The following is a 13522-nucleotide window of genomic DNA, read 5'->3' on the forward strand; positions in this document are numbered from 1 at the left end:
GACGGTCACGTGCAGCAAAATGTGACCCCACTCTCTCCAAGCCCTTACTGCCAACAGAAAGGGGCCACTGCAGTTTCAATCAGCGGCTTCCTGCCCAGCCCTGGGACACAGCTCATGGAAACTCCTTCCTCAGGAATGGCTGTTACCGTGTGAAAGAGTAAAACATTCTAATTCAAATTGGAAATGTCTTCAGAAGATTGTTCCTGTTTTTAAAACATTTTATAATCAGAATTCCTTTCTCGAATATTAGAAGTGGTAAACTTTGTAGGCAGGTAGAACAAATAAAGTGTTGATTGTGAGGACTCTGTCTCTTCAGCAGATGGGATTCCCTACACTATAATCAGAAATGATTTGGTTTCCTGAGGTATTTTGCCGATTGATTTGCAGTCTGCCAGAGTGTCTGGGAATCACTTCGGTGACCGAAGGATCAGGGTCAAAATATGAAAATATGAACAGAGAATCGAAAATCCAGGGGCAAGGCCTAAATGGATTGTCATGGTCTGAAGGAATAAATCTGAGAATTGAAAGACTTGGATAATGTTATTTGCAATGGGGAGGAATGAACGAGATTTTTGAAAATTGCCGTGTCAGCTGAATTAAACTCAGTATGAAATGATAAATTAACCAACACGAATCCTGTCCTGGTACGCTCAGTCGTTAGAGCTTGAGACCTTTAATCTCAATGGTGTGGGTTCGAGACCCACGCAGGGCACTGTTGTTTGTTAATAGGTTTGCCGCTCTCCTTTAATGTTGCAAGAGCGAATTCGCTCGCTGAGGCAGGTTTTGTTGACACATTTTTTCCACTGTTTTTGATCATTCTATTGGTTTCTGAGTGAAAACTGTCTCCACTGTACTGCAGGTTCAAGAGACAATGTTATCAGTTCAGCCGAATATGCTATAAACGATGTCCCTTCCAAAACGTGAGGTTCCATTCCAAACGTGCCCCAACCAAAATGTCCAGAGAGGTCGAATGCGAATGGCCACATGACAGTGACAGCTGCATGTCAAATGGTGCCACAATAGAATTAACTGAATGAGAATGCTCTGGTGGAAACCGAATGGAACTCTCCCTGAAATTTTCCCAATTCACTCGGTAAATGATGCTGTTGTGTACCCATATGTGTTTACGTAATGAACAGCTTATTGTCAGTAACAGGGGTGGGGGTGATGCAGGATAGTAAGGTTTCTGTGTGGGTCAGAAGTGATTTTTTCGAATAGAGAATTCAAACGTCCACAGAGCAGACATAGCTGATTGGTCCAGGATCAGACTTTTCCCTTCTGTTTCAGTACCAACAAAAGAAATTGCGGGAAAATCTCAGCAGGTCTGGTAGAATCTTGGAATGGAAAACCGAGTTAAGTCTTCAAGACCATTGACACTTATTACTCCATGTCCATTTCCGTCTACCTATTTTATTGAATATATCCTGACTCTCAACTTTATACTCAGTTTCTCTTTTATTACTCCGTCTCCAAACATTCTCCCAGTCTCAAAATTTAATAGCAGAACTGTTCCATCTCTCACCTCGCCGAGTTATGAGAGGAGGACTTCGAAATGTACGATTAACTCTGTTTCTATTTCCTTAGATACTGGACGGTCAGAGACCAGAAGGCATCGGAGGACAGTTGGAGCTTTCAGCCCATTTTGTCTGCCCGCCATTCGGTCATGACTCATATCGTTTCCATCCAATTTTCAGCCTTCTATCTGTGACACTTATCTCCCCTGAATTTAGGATCCAGTCTTTTTCTCAGAGTGCGAATGAAACTGTCCCAACCGTCTCCACATCTGCTGGCAGCTGTTACACCGTATCTGTGTATGATCGAGCTCAATTTCAGTCCCACACAGCAAACACGTCTGTTCTGAGCAATGCAATCCCCGCTGCATGACAGATCGATCGGGTCTCTGACCCCACGATTTTTCTGCGAGGCAGTAGTTAGCTCCTTCACCACCCACGGCAAGGACCGGTGCTTCAAAATGTGGAGACAAAGAACGATAGGCACAAGTTTTTGTACAGGTTAGGTCGAAAGGGTTATTGTCAACTTCAGTGGAGTCCCTGCTTCAGAGTCTGGGTTTGAATCGCCCAGCCCTGGATAAAGTTCCAAGTCAGGAAATGAAAATTTATTTCTCTTCTTGTGGCCAATCTGAATGAAAACAATTTTCTGCTTCCACAGAGAGCACAGACCCGGTTCTGCCAGATGGAATCCAGTAATTGATTGCATCCAACTGGAATCATAGAGTCATAGATATGTACTGCAGGGAAACAGACCCTTCGTTCAAACCTGTCCATGCTGACCGGACATCCCAATCCAATTTGGTCCCTCTTGCCAGCACACGGCCCATAACCCTCCAAACCCTTCCTACTCATATACAATTTCAAATGCCTCTGAAATGTTGCAATTGTACGAGCCTCCACCACATCCTTTGACAGCAATGGCAGCACATACATCGAATAAATTGTCACTGCAAATCCCCTCCAAGGATCTCGCCTTTCTGAGCTGAAACTCTCTCGCTGTTCATTCAATGTCGCTATGTCTAATTCTTGGAACTCCCTCCCTATCGACATCATGGCTGTATCACTGTGTTGAGCACTTCGAGGACCAAGTAAAGTACCTTACCATCTCAATCTCTTGAGTAATTATGGTTGGGCAGTGAAACCTTTCCCAAAGAGTGACGTGCATTCTCCAGAATTTCGTTTGAAAAAACTGCGTTTTCCAAGTGGACATCCGAAAGTGTTCAAGAACAAAAGTAAAGTTTCAAAGGGAAAGTAGGATAAACTGAAAGTCAATGATGACTGAGATGAAGGAGGAAGAAAGTGAGTGAGGAGCTGTTGGTACAAGGATCAATGTCAGTGCTAATGGTTGAGCCCTTACTGCCCACTGTTAACACCAACTCACACACCACTCCTGGTAAATTCACCACAATTACCCTGGTCTCTTGGTATGAGTTTCCCTCTGTGCATATTCAGGCAGTAAATCGGGCCCGAGAGGATGAACGCATACTGTTTATCCTGTCAGGTTAAAGAGGTGAAGGCATCAGTTTGAAATCAAAGCAAGAAGAGATTGCCTCTTCCTGTACATTTTCAGTGGACAGTCACCAGCTGTGAACTTCTTTCCTGCACAAGTCGACGTTGATTTAAATTCTCATCGAGCAGCTTTATCACAGAAAGGTGGTCGGATTAACTGTGATCAAATACTTCATTAAATGCCCTTATTGATTTGAAGAACAGTGTTTGGTTTCGTCAGTTAAATCAGATGGTAATAATCAGACGTTAATGGTGTCAAATGCTGTAAATTTTCTGTACATTGAAAGTTCATTGTTTAAACTTCTTGTAAAAGCCATATTGTTTATCCAACATCGCGAAAGTGACGGCTCAGCATGCTTCTTGTGTTTGAACTCAGACCGTTATTATTTCGTGCTACCAAGCCCTACCTCCTGATGTGGACCCATTAGTCTATGTTCTATCCTGCTAATTCAACGCAGAGTTCTGTTTACTCTGATCGACAAGGATTTGCCTGTCTCTTCTACTATTATTATCCGTCCGTCTTTTCTAGTTTTTTTGGGAATAATGAAGAGACGCAGGAGACACTGCAGACTTGCAGGACAATGTTGTAGTAATAACGCATTCAATGAGATCATGGCTCTCATTGTCTGCTGTCACCATTCATTGATTTTCGGCAAACGGCAATGGCATCATAGAAATCCTATAATTGGAGAGAAACTGCTTTTTTTTCTGGTCTATTATGAATGCTATTTAGAATTGTAAAAGCTCTTAACGTTTTGAGTGAACAAATGTCACCTGATCTCAGACCTAAGTAACACACATTACTGGGAGACTGTGAGCCCAGTTCTGCACACTCTGGCCGGGGGAGGGGGGGGGGGGGGGGGCGGAGAAAGCCACGGAACAGCCTCCGATGTTAACACTTTTCCAAGAGTAGAAATGAAAAATGAGGGATATTGACACACAGAGAGTGGGAGAATGTAGAAGAGAGTGAGATGGTACAGAGAGACAAAGGGACACAAACAGAAATTCTCCATTCACCATCGCTCCTCATCGACATAAAGGAGAAGAAAAAGGTAATGAAGGCCAGCCTTTCACCAACTCAGGGCAACAGCAACAGCATTACAGCCGATAAAGGAATTTTGCATTTTTACAGATGACGTCTGTCAGCTAATGAGAGATTCTGGTAAGTATGCTGTTTTGCGAAGTGAAATTGACAATTACCCAGGCAATAAAACAATAAAAAGCAAAAGTAGCCTTAATCTGTGATATGAAACATTAAATCTCTTGGTCTCCACAGATGCTGTCAGGCCTGCAGAGTTTCCCTGTCAATTCCTGTTGTTGATTCAGATTTCCAGGATTCACACTTCTTTCTTTTATGCTAGTCTGAATCCTGTTTGTGACAATACTGAATTAATTGCCAGTTCCATACAAATTCCCTGCTTTGGGAAGGTTGTCAACAACATAAACGGTCAGAGGAAATCCCCCATTGCTACAGCAGTGAGACCACTGAGTCCTTAACAGAAGACTACCATGGAAAGTGAACTATGGCGCTGTATGTTTTCTCAATGAATCCACGTTTACTTTTTTCATTTGTGATCATTTTAGCTGCACATTCAGTTTATTTCTTTCTTCCATTTCTGTCAGCTTAGAAAAGACCTTTCCGCCCATCTGCAGTGTGGGTCATTGGACATTCATCTTTTCGAGTCCAGGAGCTACTATTTCTTGGAGGACCTTCTGCACTGCATCTCGGGTGGGGTGGGTGCGAGGCTGTACCACTATATTCACCTGTCTATAGATATCGGAGAAGGGTCTATCTATTCCACACCACCAGGCTTCCTCATCGCTCTTCTGAATCTTGGTTATTATTACCCTTGCCATGGCACCTTCTTCATTGATAACAGGAAACCGATATCCCATGTCAGGTGTACCTGTAACCGTGATGGATACTACTCAGTGCCAGTAACTGGGTACACAAGGATCTTTGCGTAAATATTTAGTGCCTTATTTATAGTCGTCCTGGTTACCAAACGGGCATGGGTGGCAAGTAAAGGTCAACTTAACATCCTTGGGTGAGATTACCGTCTGCTGTTGTATCCCAGACACCCCTGCCTTCACGACTCGTCCTGCCATGCAGCCCCATATTTCTATGAGTCTTCTAATCATTACTTACCCTTATTTGGATCCGGTTTTGTCCGATGTATCCTCAAGGTCAGCTACACGTTTGCAACGGCTGGCGTGTATCAACGTGGCTCTTTCGGCGATCTTAACAGCTGTCTGTGTTGCAGGGAGCCCTTGGAACGGTCCCAGCCAGCTCTTCGCCTTCATGCTTTTGCTCCTGAAGTCTTTCACCACTATCCAGTCTTCAGGTTCTAGATTGTGCATCTTCCCTTCTGCTGATTGGGGTGGTGCTGCCCTTCTTTTGATTCTGTATTTGAGACAGAAGTGTGGAGAGTTTTATACTGTAACATAATATATCGTCGTCACAGTGGTCTGTTATCTGTTTTACAATCGGTCATGGGCCAATTCCTGCATTGGGCGGCCTTCCAAACAAAATCGCAAACGTCCTAATATTTACTCTTCCTCTCCTTCATATACATTAGCACAATTGGAAATGCCTTTGTCCATGTCACCTCCAGTTCCTCACAACATTTTGCCAATTTATTTTTAAGGATAGTTTTCTCTCTTTCCACTGCCCCACCGCTCGCTGGGTGGTAGGCACAATGTTGCCTCACCTTTATTCCCAAGTAATCACTGATCTGCTGTAGGGCAATATTTATAAATGGCTTTCCATTGTCGCTGCTTCGCCTTTCAGGGATGCCCCATCTCGGAATTATTTCAGTTAGCAAAGCCTTGGCTACTACACTGGCATCCTGTTTAGACGTGGGAGCACTTCCGCCCCATGGGAAAACATCAACTATTACCAGACAATACCTTTTCCCTTCGCTGGGTGTTAGTTCAATAAAATCCATCTTAAATGTTAAAAGGGTCTTTGCGATTGGGGGTGTTCTGCCTGATTCATTTGTATTCCCATCCCCACATTATTAGTGGCACAGATAACACATTATTCACATTATTTTTATGAGTATTGAGTAAATCCCTTTCTGTACTAGCGTGCTGAAATATTGTCGTACATCCCCACTTTTGACACATGGTCCTTACCGTGTGTTACTTTTGCATAGAAAGGGAATAAAGATCGTGGTAGACAGGGTTTCCCACTGGGGCCACATCACACCCATTCCCTCATTCTACACCCTGCCCTTGTCCATTCACGCTTCTCCTTCGATGTAGCCTGAGACTGTAACTCCCATAAATCTGCTTTGGATTACACATATTTGACATACACATGTCAAACTCATCACTTGGCGGCTGATTGACTGCCGTCCTTGCCGCTCAGTCTACATTTCCATTGCCTTGAGAAATTGAATCATAATCTTTCCTGTGGGCTTCACATGTACATACAGTGATTGATTTAGGCAATCGGACTGCTTTCAGGAGGTCAGAGATCAGGCCATTTTATGAGATTGGCTTTCCAATGGAGGTCAAGAAGCCCTTGTTTTTCTACAGGGATCCAAAATTATGTACAACCCCGAATGCATATCTGCTGTCGATGTAAATATTCACTGTTCTTCCTTCGCACAATTTACATGCCTCAATCAAGGCAATCAGCTCTGCTGCTTGCGCTGTCAGATGAGAAGAAAGTGATCCTGCTTTGACTACCTCGTGGGTAGTTGCTACATCATACCAGACACTGGCCTATCTCTTTGCTTCTGAATGCTGACCTATCCACAATAAAACGCTGTATCCAGATTCTAAATTGGTGAATCCTACACGTCTGGTCTCGGGCTTCAAATGTCATTAATTACAGCGACACAATCATGTGGGTCTCTGTCTCCTTCTGTGGGGAGAAGACAAGCAGCATGCAGGACGTTACATCGCTTTATTGCCATGTTAGGCTTCTCCAATAGCATAGCATTGTATGTGAGCCAACGTGCAGCCGACATGTGTGCTGTGTTGTGCTCAGAAAGCAGTAAGGATACTGCATGTGGGACCAGTCGGTTTAATTCAACAAAGCCGACTATGTCACTGGAAGCTACAACAGCCTTTTCAAATGCAGGCATGACATGGAGGCATTTATGCAATCCTGCCGTTACGGGATCTAATTTGAGGTGAAAACTGAGCTCCTGGCCTCAATTTTCCACACATAATTCTGCATCAGCACAAATGTCATGCAGGCACGCTTCTCATCCACTGTCTGTACAAAAGGCTTGTTTGGATTTGGAATCCCAGTGTCGGTGTAGTTTGGAGCGTCATTTCAATTCATAAAAGGCACTCTAGGCCTCAGGGGTCACTGCAACGGACTCGAGCTTTGCAAACCTGAACCAGGAACTATGTCACTTTTAGGCGCCGAAAGGTTTGCGTAATGTGGGTTAAACATTCTAAGTAGGATCACATGACCCAAAAAGATAACAATTGTTTCTTCATGTGAGGCTTTGAATTTTGCTGGATTGCTTGAACTCTGTCTTGACCAATGGCTATTCCTTGTTCAGATATTATGTTACCTAAGAACTTCAACTGTTGTTCCACAAGTTGTAGTTGTGCGAGACTAGATGGCAGAGCATCGCAAGCCTACCTTTCTCACATTATTTCTCTGTTGATGCTGCGATTAAGCATTCGTTTACATACTGCAGAAACGCTGACCCCCCCCCCCCCCCCCCCCCCCCAGTTAAAACAAGAGTCTCCAGACTCCTGTGCAGAGCCTCGTTAACTATGGTAGGGACTCACAGTAATTTGAAAATGTCACGTGAAAGTATACCATTTGCCTTTGAATGTAAAAGTGAACTAGAATTGACTGTCGGCGTGTAACAGTACACAAAACAAGGCATTTGCTAAATCCACAATAGGGAGCCATTTACATGCGGAGGAATTTGAGCCAATATAATATAGGGGTTGGGAACATTTGGGGTGCGCGGAACAACAGCGATTTTGATAACCTGCAGGTCATGAACAAACCTCCATTCCCCCGATTCACCTGGAATGTTTGCCTTTTTGAACGAAAAGAATGGGTGTTCTCTGCAGTGATTATTCACGGGGGTTTATCACTCCAGCCTATAAGAGAGATTCAAAGACTGGAGTAATTCCTCGCACAGCCTCGGGTTTTAACGGCTCTTTTGCTTTGCAAGGACGATACTCAGACTTCGGGGTTATTCTTAAGGATTCGTATGAGGCCCACATCGTGTTTGCCTTTTGCCCTGAAATCAGTTGGGACCCTTCTTAATCGTGGGCCCGACACATCTATCGCCAGACGACAGTCCTGTCGGGGATTACCTGGACTGCCATGTCTGCCTGAATTAGCCAATTTCGTTTCTTCCTACACGTCCTTATAACTGCATTGAAGCAGATACCCACACCGACCCTGAAGAAACAATCTTTCGTTTTTTTTGTGCCTGTCATATCCATGGTCCCAAATTCTGACACCTGTCGCTGGATGCCTTCGCCAATGATCCGTGAGGAAAAGAGCCTTCCACATCAAAAAAACAGGGTCTATTTACCGTCACAGATACTTTAAAAAGTTTAAAGTGACAGCACATCTGTGATCATTCCAATAAAATTCGCACAATAACAACTGATCTGGTTTAACCAATCTCCTGAACTAATCCTTCTCTTATGATTTGTCATCAGGGGTTGTGATTCGTATTTTCCAGCCTGCACTGTTAAATCTTCTTTTTGTATTACCTGCAAGCCCGTCAGGGTACTGCACAAATCGGACCCCAGTCTCACTATGAGATGCCGAGACATCAGATTTAAAGTACAGAATTCCGATAATAAATTATGAGAATTGGAATGTTTCCCCATTACTGGTTCCACACAATAGGGGTGCGGTAAATCTCTCTCGTATCATGACTCCTGATGCGCCCATTAAGTTCAGGAAGCTTCCGTTCATCTTTATTTGAATCGACTCTCTGAACTGCCTTGATTTATGAACTGAATATGTTGCCCTTGTATCTTCCAAAAAGTAAGAGGTGCACCTTCCACATATAACATGGATGTTAGCATTGACTTATATGCATCATCGTTGTACTGAAAATATAGTTCACGCTTCGCAAACTCAGTGCTCAGTATAGAGGTGGGACATGTTTCAGTGCCCATAAGGTTAGTAGTAGAGATGAGCATAAGGGAGTATTCGTTGCCAAGCATTAAGCAAAGAGGCTTACCTGTAACTTTGGGGCTGCCCACCTCCACCTCAGCCTTCCTCCATTAGTCACCCTGCTGCCCAGCCTCCAGGGCCGATTGAGGCTGTCTGGACGTGCACTGCCTCACTCAGTGGTCCAATGCTCTGCAAACAAAGCACCCGCCAGATTTACCTCTGCCAGCCCTTCTTTTCACGCAGCACCTCCTTCCAAGGGCTTGCATCATAGTAAGCTGAGCTTTAAGTGTTTGCTGTTCCATCTTTAATTTCCGTTTATTCTTCTCTTGGGCCAGAAAGTGTTCAGCATGTAATGCGTGGAGTTCCATCAAATTCAGGTTTCCGATGTCCCAGGTAATACATTGGCAAGACGCCTCATGTAATGGGCGCCTGATAGCTTTTACATATTCCCTTTAAAGTACAATTCGCTTCTTCTTATCAACACTTCAAGGTCAGTGGCCTGAAACATTCGAGTTCCTTTCCAGATATGGAGTTGTTTTTTTCTAATTCCTTGGTTGTTGATCTGGTAGTTTGCTGGCCTTGTACGTCTCCTATTAGTTGGGTTTAAATATACATAGATTTTCTTTCTGTCTGCAACACTTGCCCTCTGCAAAGTCAGGCCATTATATTTTTTTGTTTCCCTGTGCTTTTATTGGTTTCAAAAGAAATGTTAATTTTCCATTGCAATGGACATCACATTATTTTCACAGGTCGGTGCAACATCGAGGGCCGAAGTGCCTGTACTGCACTGTAACGTTCTATGTTGTAAGATACATTTCCTGCTGGTTTCCGATGTCTTTCCTCACTGTGGAAACTTCCAGACACATCTTCCATTTATTTGTCTGCACTTCATTCAATCCAGAAAAATGTAGTTCCTGCTGAGAATGTGATCTCTCTACAATGGAGAGAGGAAAACAGAGTCTGTGACAAAGCTGAGATCACTTAAGTTTTGTCCAGAATCAACAAAAATTAACCCAGTCTTCCAGTGTCCTGTCACTTTAAGATTGCATTGTGTACCCAAGCTATTATACTAGTCTCTGGTCTGCTGCAGTTCTTCTTCAAGGCACAGCGCAAGCTGGAAGATCGGGCAACTCATTTTCTACTGAAAGACCATGCAGATTTCAGGACCCAACATCGAGTTCAATCGTTTTGGATCCTGTCCGCACTCTTCCACATTTTTCACCCACCCATACATCCCATCAGTTCCGAACACGAATCATGGGACTCGAAGCGTTCACTGTCCTTTCTCATCATAGATGGACAAGAGCTGCTGATTTTGTTCAGACATTTTGGCATTTCTTCAAAGAGCATTTCATTTTCCGTTGTCATCACAAGACTGCAGGAACCGTCTGATTGCAGGAGGAGAAGTTCACAGGAGATGAAAATAATGCCAAGGGCTGGACCATTCCCATTGTGAAGGTAGATGAGCTAAGCTGGGGCTGTGTAACTAAGCACAGAGAAGGCTGAGTGAGAAACTGATTAGCATGCACATATTATGAAGAGAATAGATATGTATGACAGGAATAAGGCTTTTCGGGAAGGAATAATCACCAGTGACATAGATGAAAAGCAGGAGAAAAGCAGTTTAGAGGAGATTTAGGAAGAACGCTTTCACCCATAGAGTGTTGTTCATCTGGAATTTCTTATTTGAACGTGTGGTAATGCTAAGTGTTATGAGGACATTTCAGCAGTATGTAGCCAAACACTTAAAGATCCAGAGCACTCGTGGATAAGGACCAGATACTGGAAAGTGTGACGAGGTCAGACAGACGTGAGATGGGTGTCCCGAACGAAATCGTTCGAAGGCAAACGTTTGTGGTGAAAACTGGGTGAGGCCGCGACTCTGTGGTGCAATGGAAAGCGCGTTGAATTTCTCCGCCTTTCTTAAGACTACCATTCAAAAGTTGTGGATGCAAATCTCATCAAAGTCGAGTTTTACTTTATGGTTTGAAAGGTGTTCAGACCAGACTCGGCTGCTCATCTGCAAAATCTATAACATTCATGCAGAAACCCAACTGTCTCGAAATGCAACATTTTCCTCACAGCGATGAATAACTTCGATGTCTATTTATGGTAGAGATCGATAAATATGTGTTAGCCACTTGGCAACACGATGATATGGATACGCTGGAAAAAGACAAAAGTGCTGTGTGAGCTATGATGGTACAGAATGGCGTGGCGGGGCAGGAGCGGTGTTAAGAATGGCCTACTTCTGCTCCTTTCTGCTTGAGTCTTTTCTGGCCCAGGCTTTTAAACAATCACAATGAGAACAATGTGAATCTACACCAATTAATATTTTCTGTCTCACCTCCACTTCGCTACCCTCCATGCTGAAATACATAGCTCCTGTTTCAGCTTTAGGTCAGACAGTGGAGGATTCTCACAAGTTCTCTGTCAGGCTGAACATCCCTTCATATAGGTTTCCAAGTGGACACATAGAGCAAGCGATTACATGGATGCTGGGGATTGAAGGACACATTTCCCTCTTGCTGGGCTAGAATTCTGGCCAAGGTAATGAAAATGAATTTCTGACATTTTGAAACTTACTATGGATTCTTGCGACTTTACTAATTAAACTAAAATTCAATTTGCCCTTGCATAACATGATTAATTTTTCACTATTTTTTAAAAAAAAAACCATGCCAGGTGCCCTTGGATGTCGTAATGTACAAGATTGTTGACGTTGTGTACAGTGTGGGTCATTGTGCCGTATGAACATTCCAAAGGATGCTGGTGAAGTACCAGTGAATCGAATTCTCTGACGAATTGACACCGAAAGAAGGAACATCCCAGTACAGTAGCGACATAACATTGCCTGTGATTAACGCAGGAAGCCACGGTAAACGAACACAGAATTCAATTCTGCCTATTTTCACCACATTTTACTCTTCATTTTCCTGAACCTGATGCTCCATAATCGATGATCCATCATCAGTATAACCTCCTCTGCGCTGGGTTTTATTTCAGATCTTCAGCAGAAAAGGAGTAATTGGTTTGAGGGGCCCAGTGGTCAGATCAGTAGCCATTGGTCATCAGTACACGGCAGCTCCAGTGGTGCAATTCGTCAGTTTGATGTAATTGCACGACAGACTGGAAGTGCGTAAGGTGCCAAAGTTGCACATTGGGTTCTCGCCAGGTGTTGGTTTTACTGATAGTGACCAGAGATGTTTGCAACTTCAAGCTGTAGAACAGTTCAAACACCAAATATTCGACCGCAATAAAGTTCATTTTGGCTCTAACGTTGCATCGAACTGTGATACCAATCTGACTAGTATTTTACCATCATAATCCGCAAGTTTATATAATGACCATTTCATTCCCCTGAAAGTTGTTGAGTCTACGAGTGTTGAAGGCAAGGCGTTCAGCATCCTTTCTACTCACTGATAAAGGAACCTATCTCTGTATCTATCACCCTCAATTTATATCGATGTGCCCTTGTGCCAAAATTACCATTTGAAGAAAAATGCCTTCGCTGTCCACCTTATGGCAATCTCTGATCATCTTCTATGTCTCTCTAAATTCACCCCTCAAACTTCTTGTCGCTATCAAAAACCGCCTCAAGTCCCTCAACCTTTCCTCATAAGACCATCTCTCCATAGAAGGCAACATCCTTGAAAATGTCCTCTGCAGCCTTTCCAATGCTTTCACATCCATCGTATAATGTGGCGACCAGAAATGCACGCAACTCTCCGAGTGCGGCCACACCAGTTAATTTCTGGAGCTGCAAAGTCATAATTTCACTCTGAAACTGAATCACTCACCCAAGAAAAACTAATGCACCGTACTCCTTGCAAACAAACCTGTTAACGTGGGTGGTAACTTTCCGAATTTTATATACATGGGCACCGAGATCGCTCTGCACAATTACACTTCCAAGAGTATAACAATTAGCCAAGAACTCTTTATTCTTGTTGCTCCTTCCGAAGTAAATTATCTCACACTTTTCCACATTAAAATCCATTTGCCACTTCTGATGTCAGCTCGGCAGATTATCCATGTCCCCCTGTAACCGTCAGCAGATATTGGCACTATTGACAATTCGTCAATCTTAATGTCATCTGCAAACTTATGAATCCACCATTCCATGCCCTAATCCAGGTCATTTATGAAAATAACAAAGAACAGCTGACACAAAAAGGAACCTTGTAGTACACCATCAGTTACTGAACTCCAGGATTATCATTTCCTATGAACTGCCACACTCTGTCTTCTTTCAGCGAGACAATTTCTGATCCAAACTGCTAAACCATCCTCAATCCCATGACTCTGTATTTCATGCAACAGCCGACAGTGCCTTACTGAAAACCATATCCACCACATCAACCACTTTACTCTCATC

At 43.4% G+C, this 13522-nt stretch overlaps 1 non-coding gene across 1 annotated transcript; it reads left to right on the plus strand.

Annotated features, from left to right (window-relative positions):
* Positions 1–638: 638 nt before the first annotated feature.
* trnak-uuu (transfer RNA lysine (anticodon UUU)) lies at positions 639–712 on the plus strand. The gene has a single exon. It is a non-coding gene; the product is annotated as a tRNA-Lys (tRNA).
* The last annotated feature ends 12810 nt before the right edge of the window (positions 713–13522 follow it).

Source organism: Chiloscyllium punctatum, chromosome 7 (assembly GCF_047496795.1).
Source record: "Chiloscyllium punctatum isolate Juve2018m chromosome 7, sChiPun1.3, whole genome shotgun sequence".
Classification (NCBI taxonomy): Eukaryota; Metazoa; Chordata; class Chondrichthyes; order Orectolobiformes; family Hemiscylliidae; genus Chiloscyllium; species Chiloscyllium punctatum.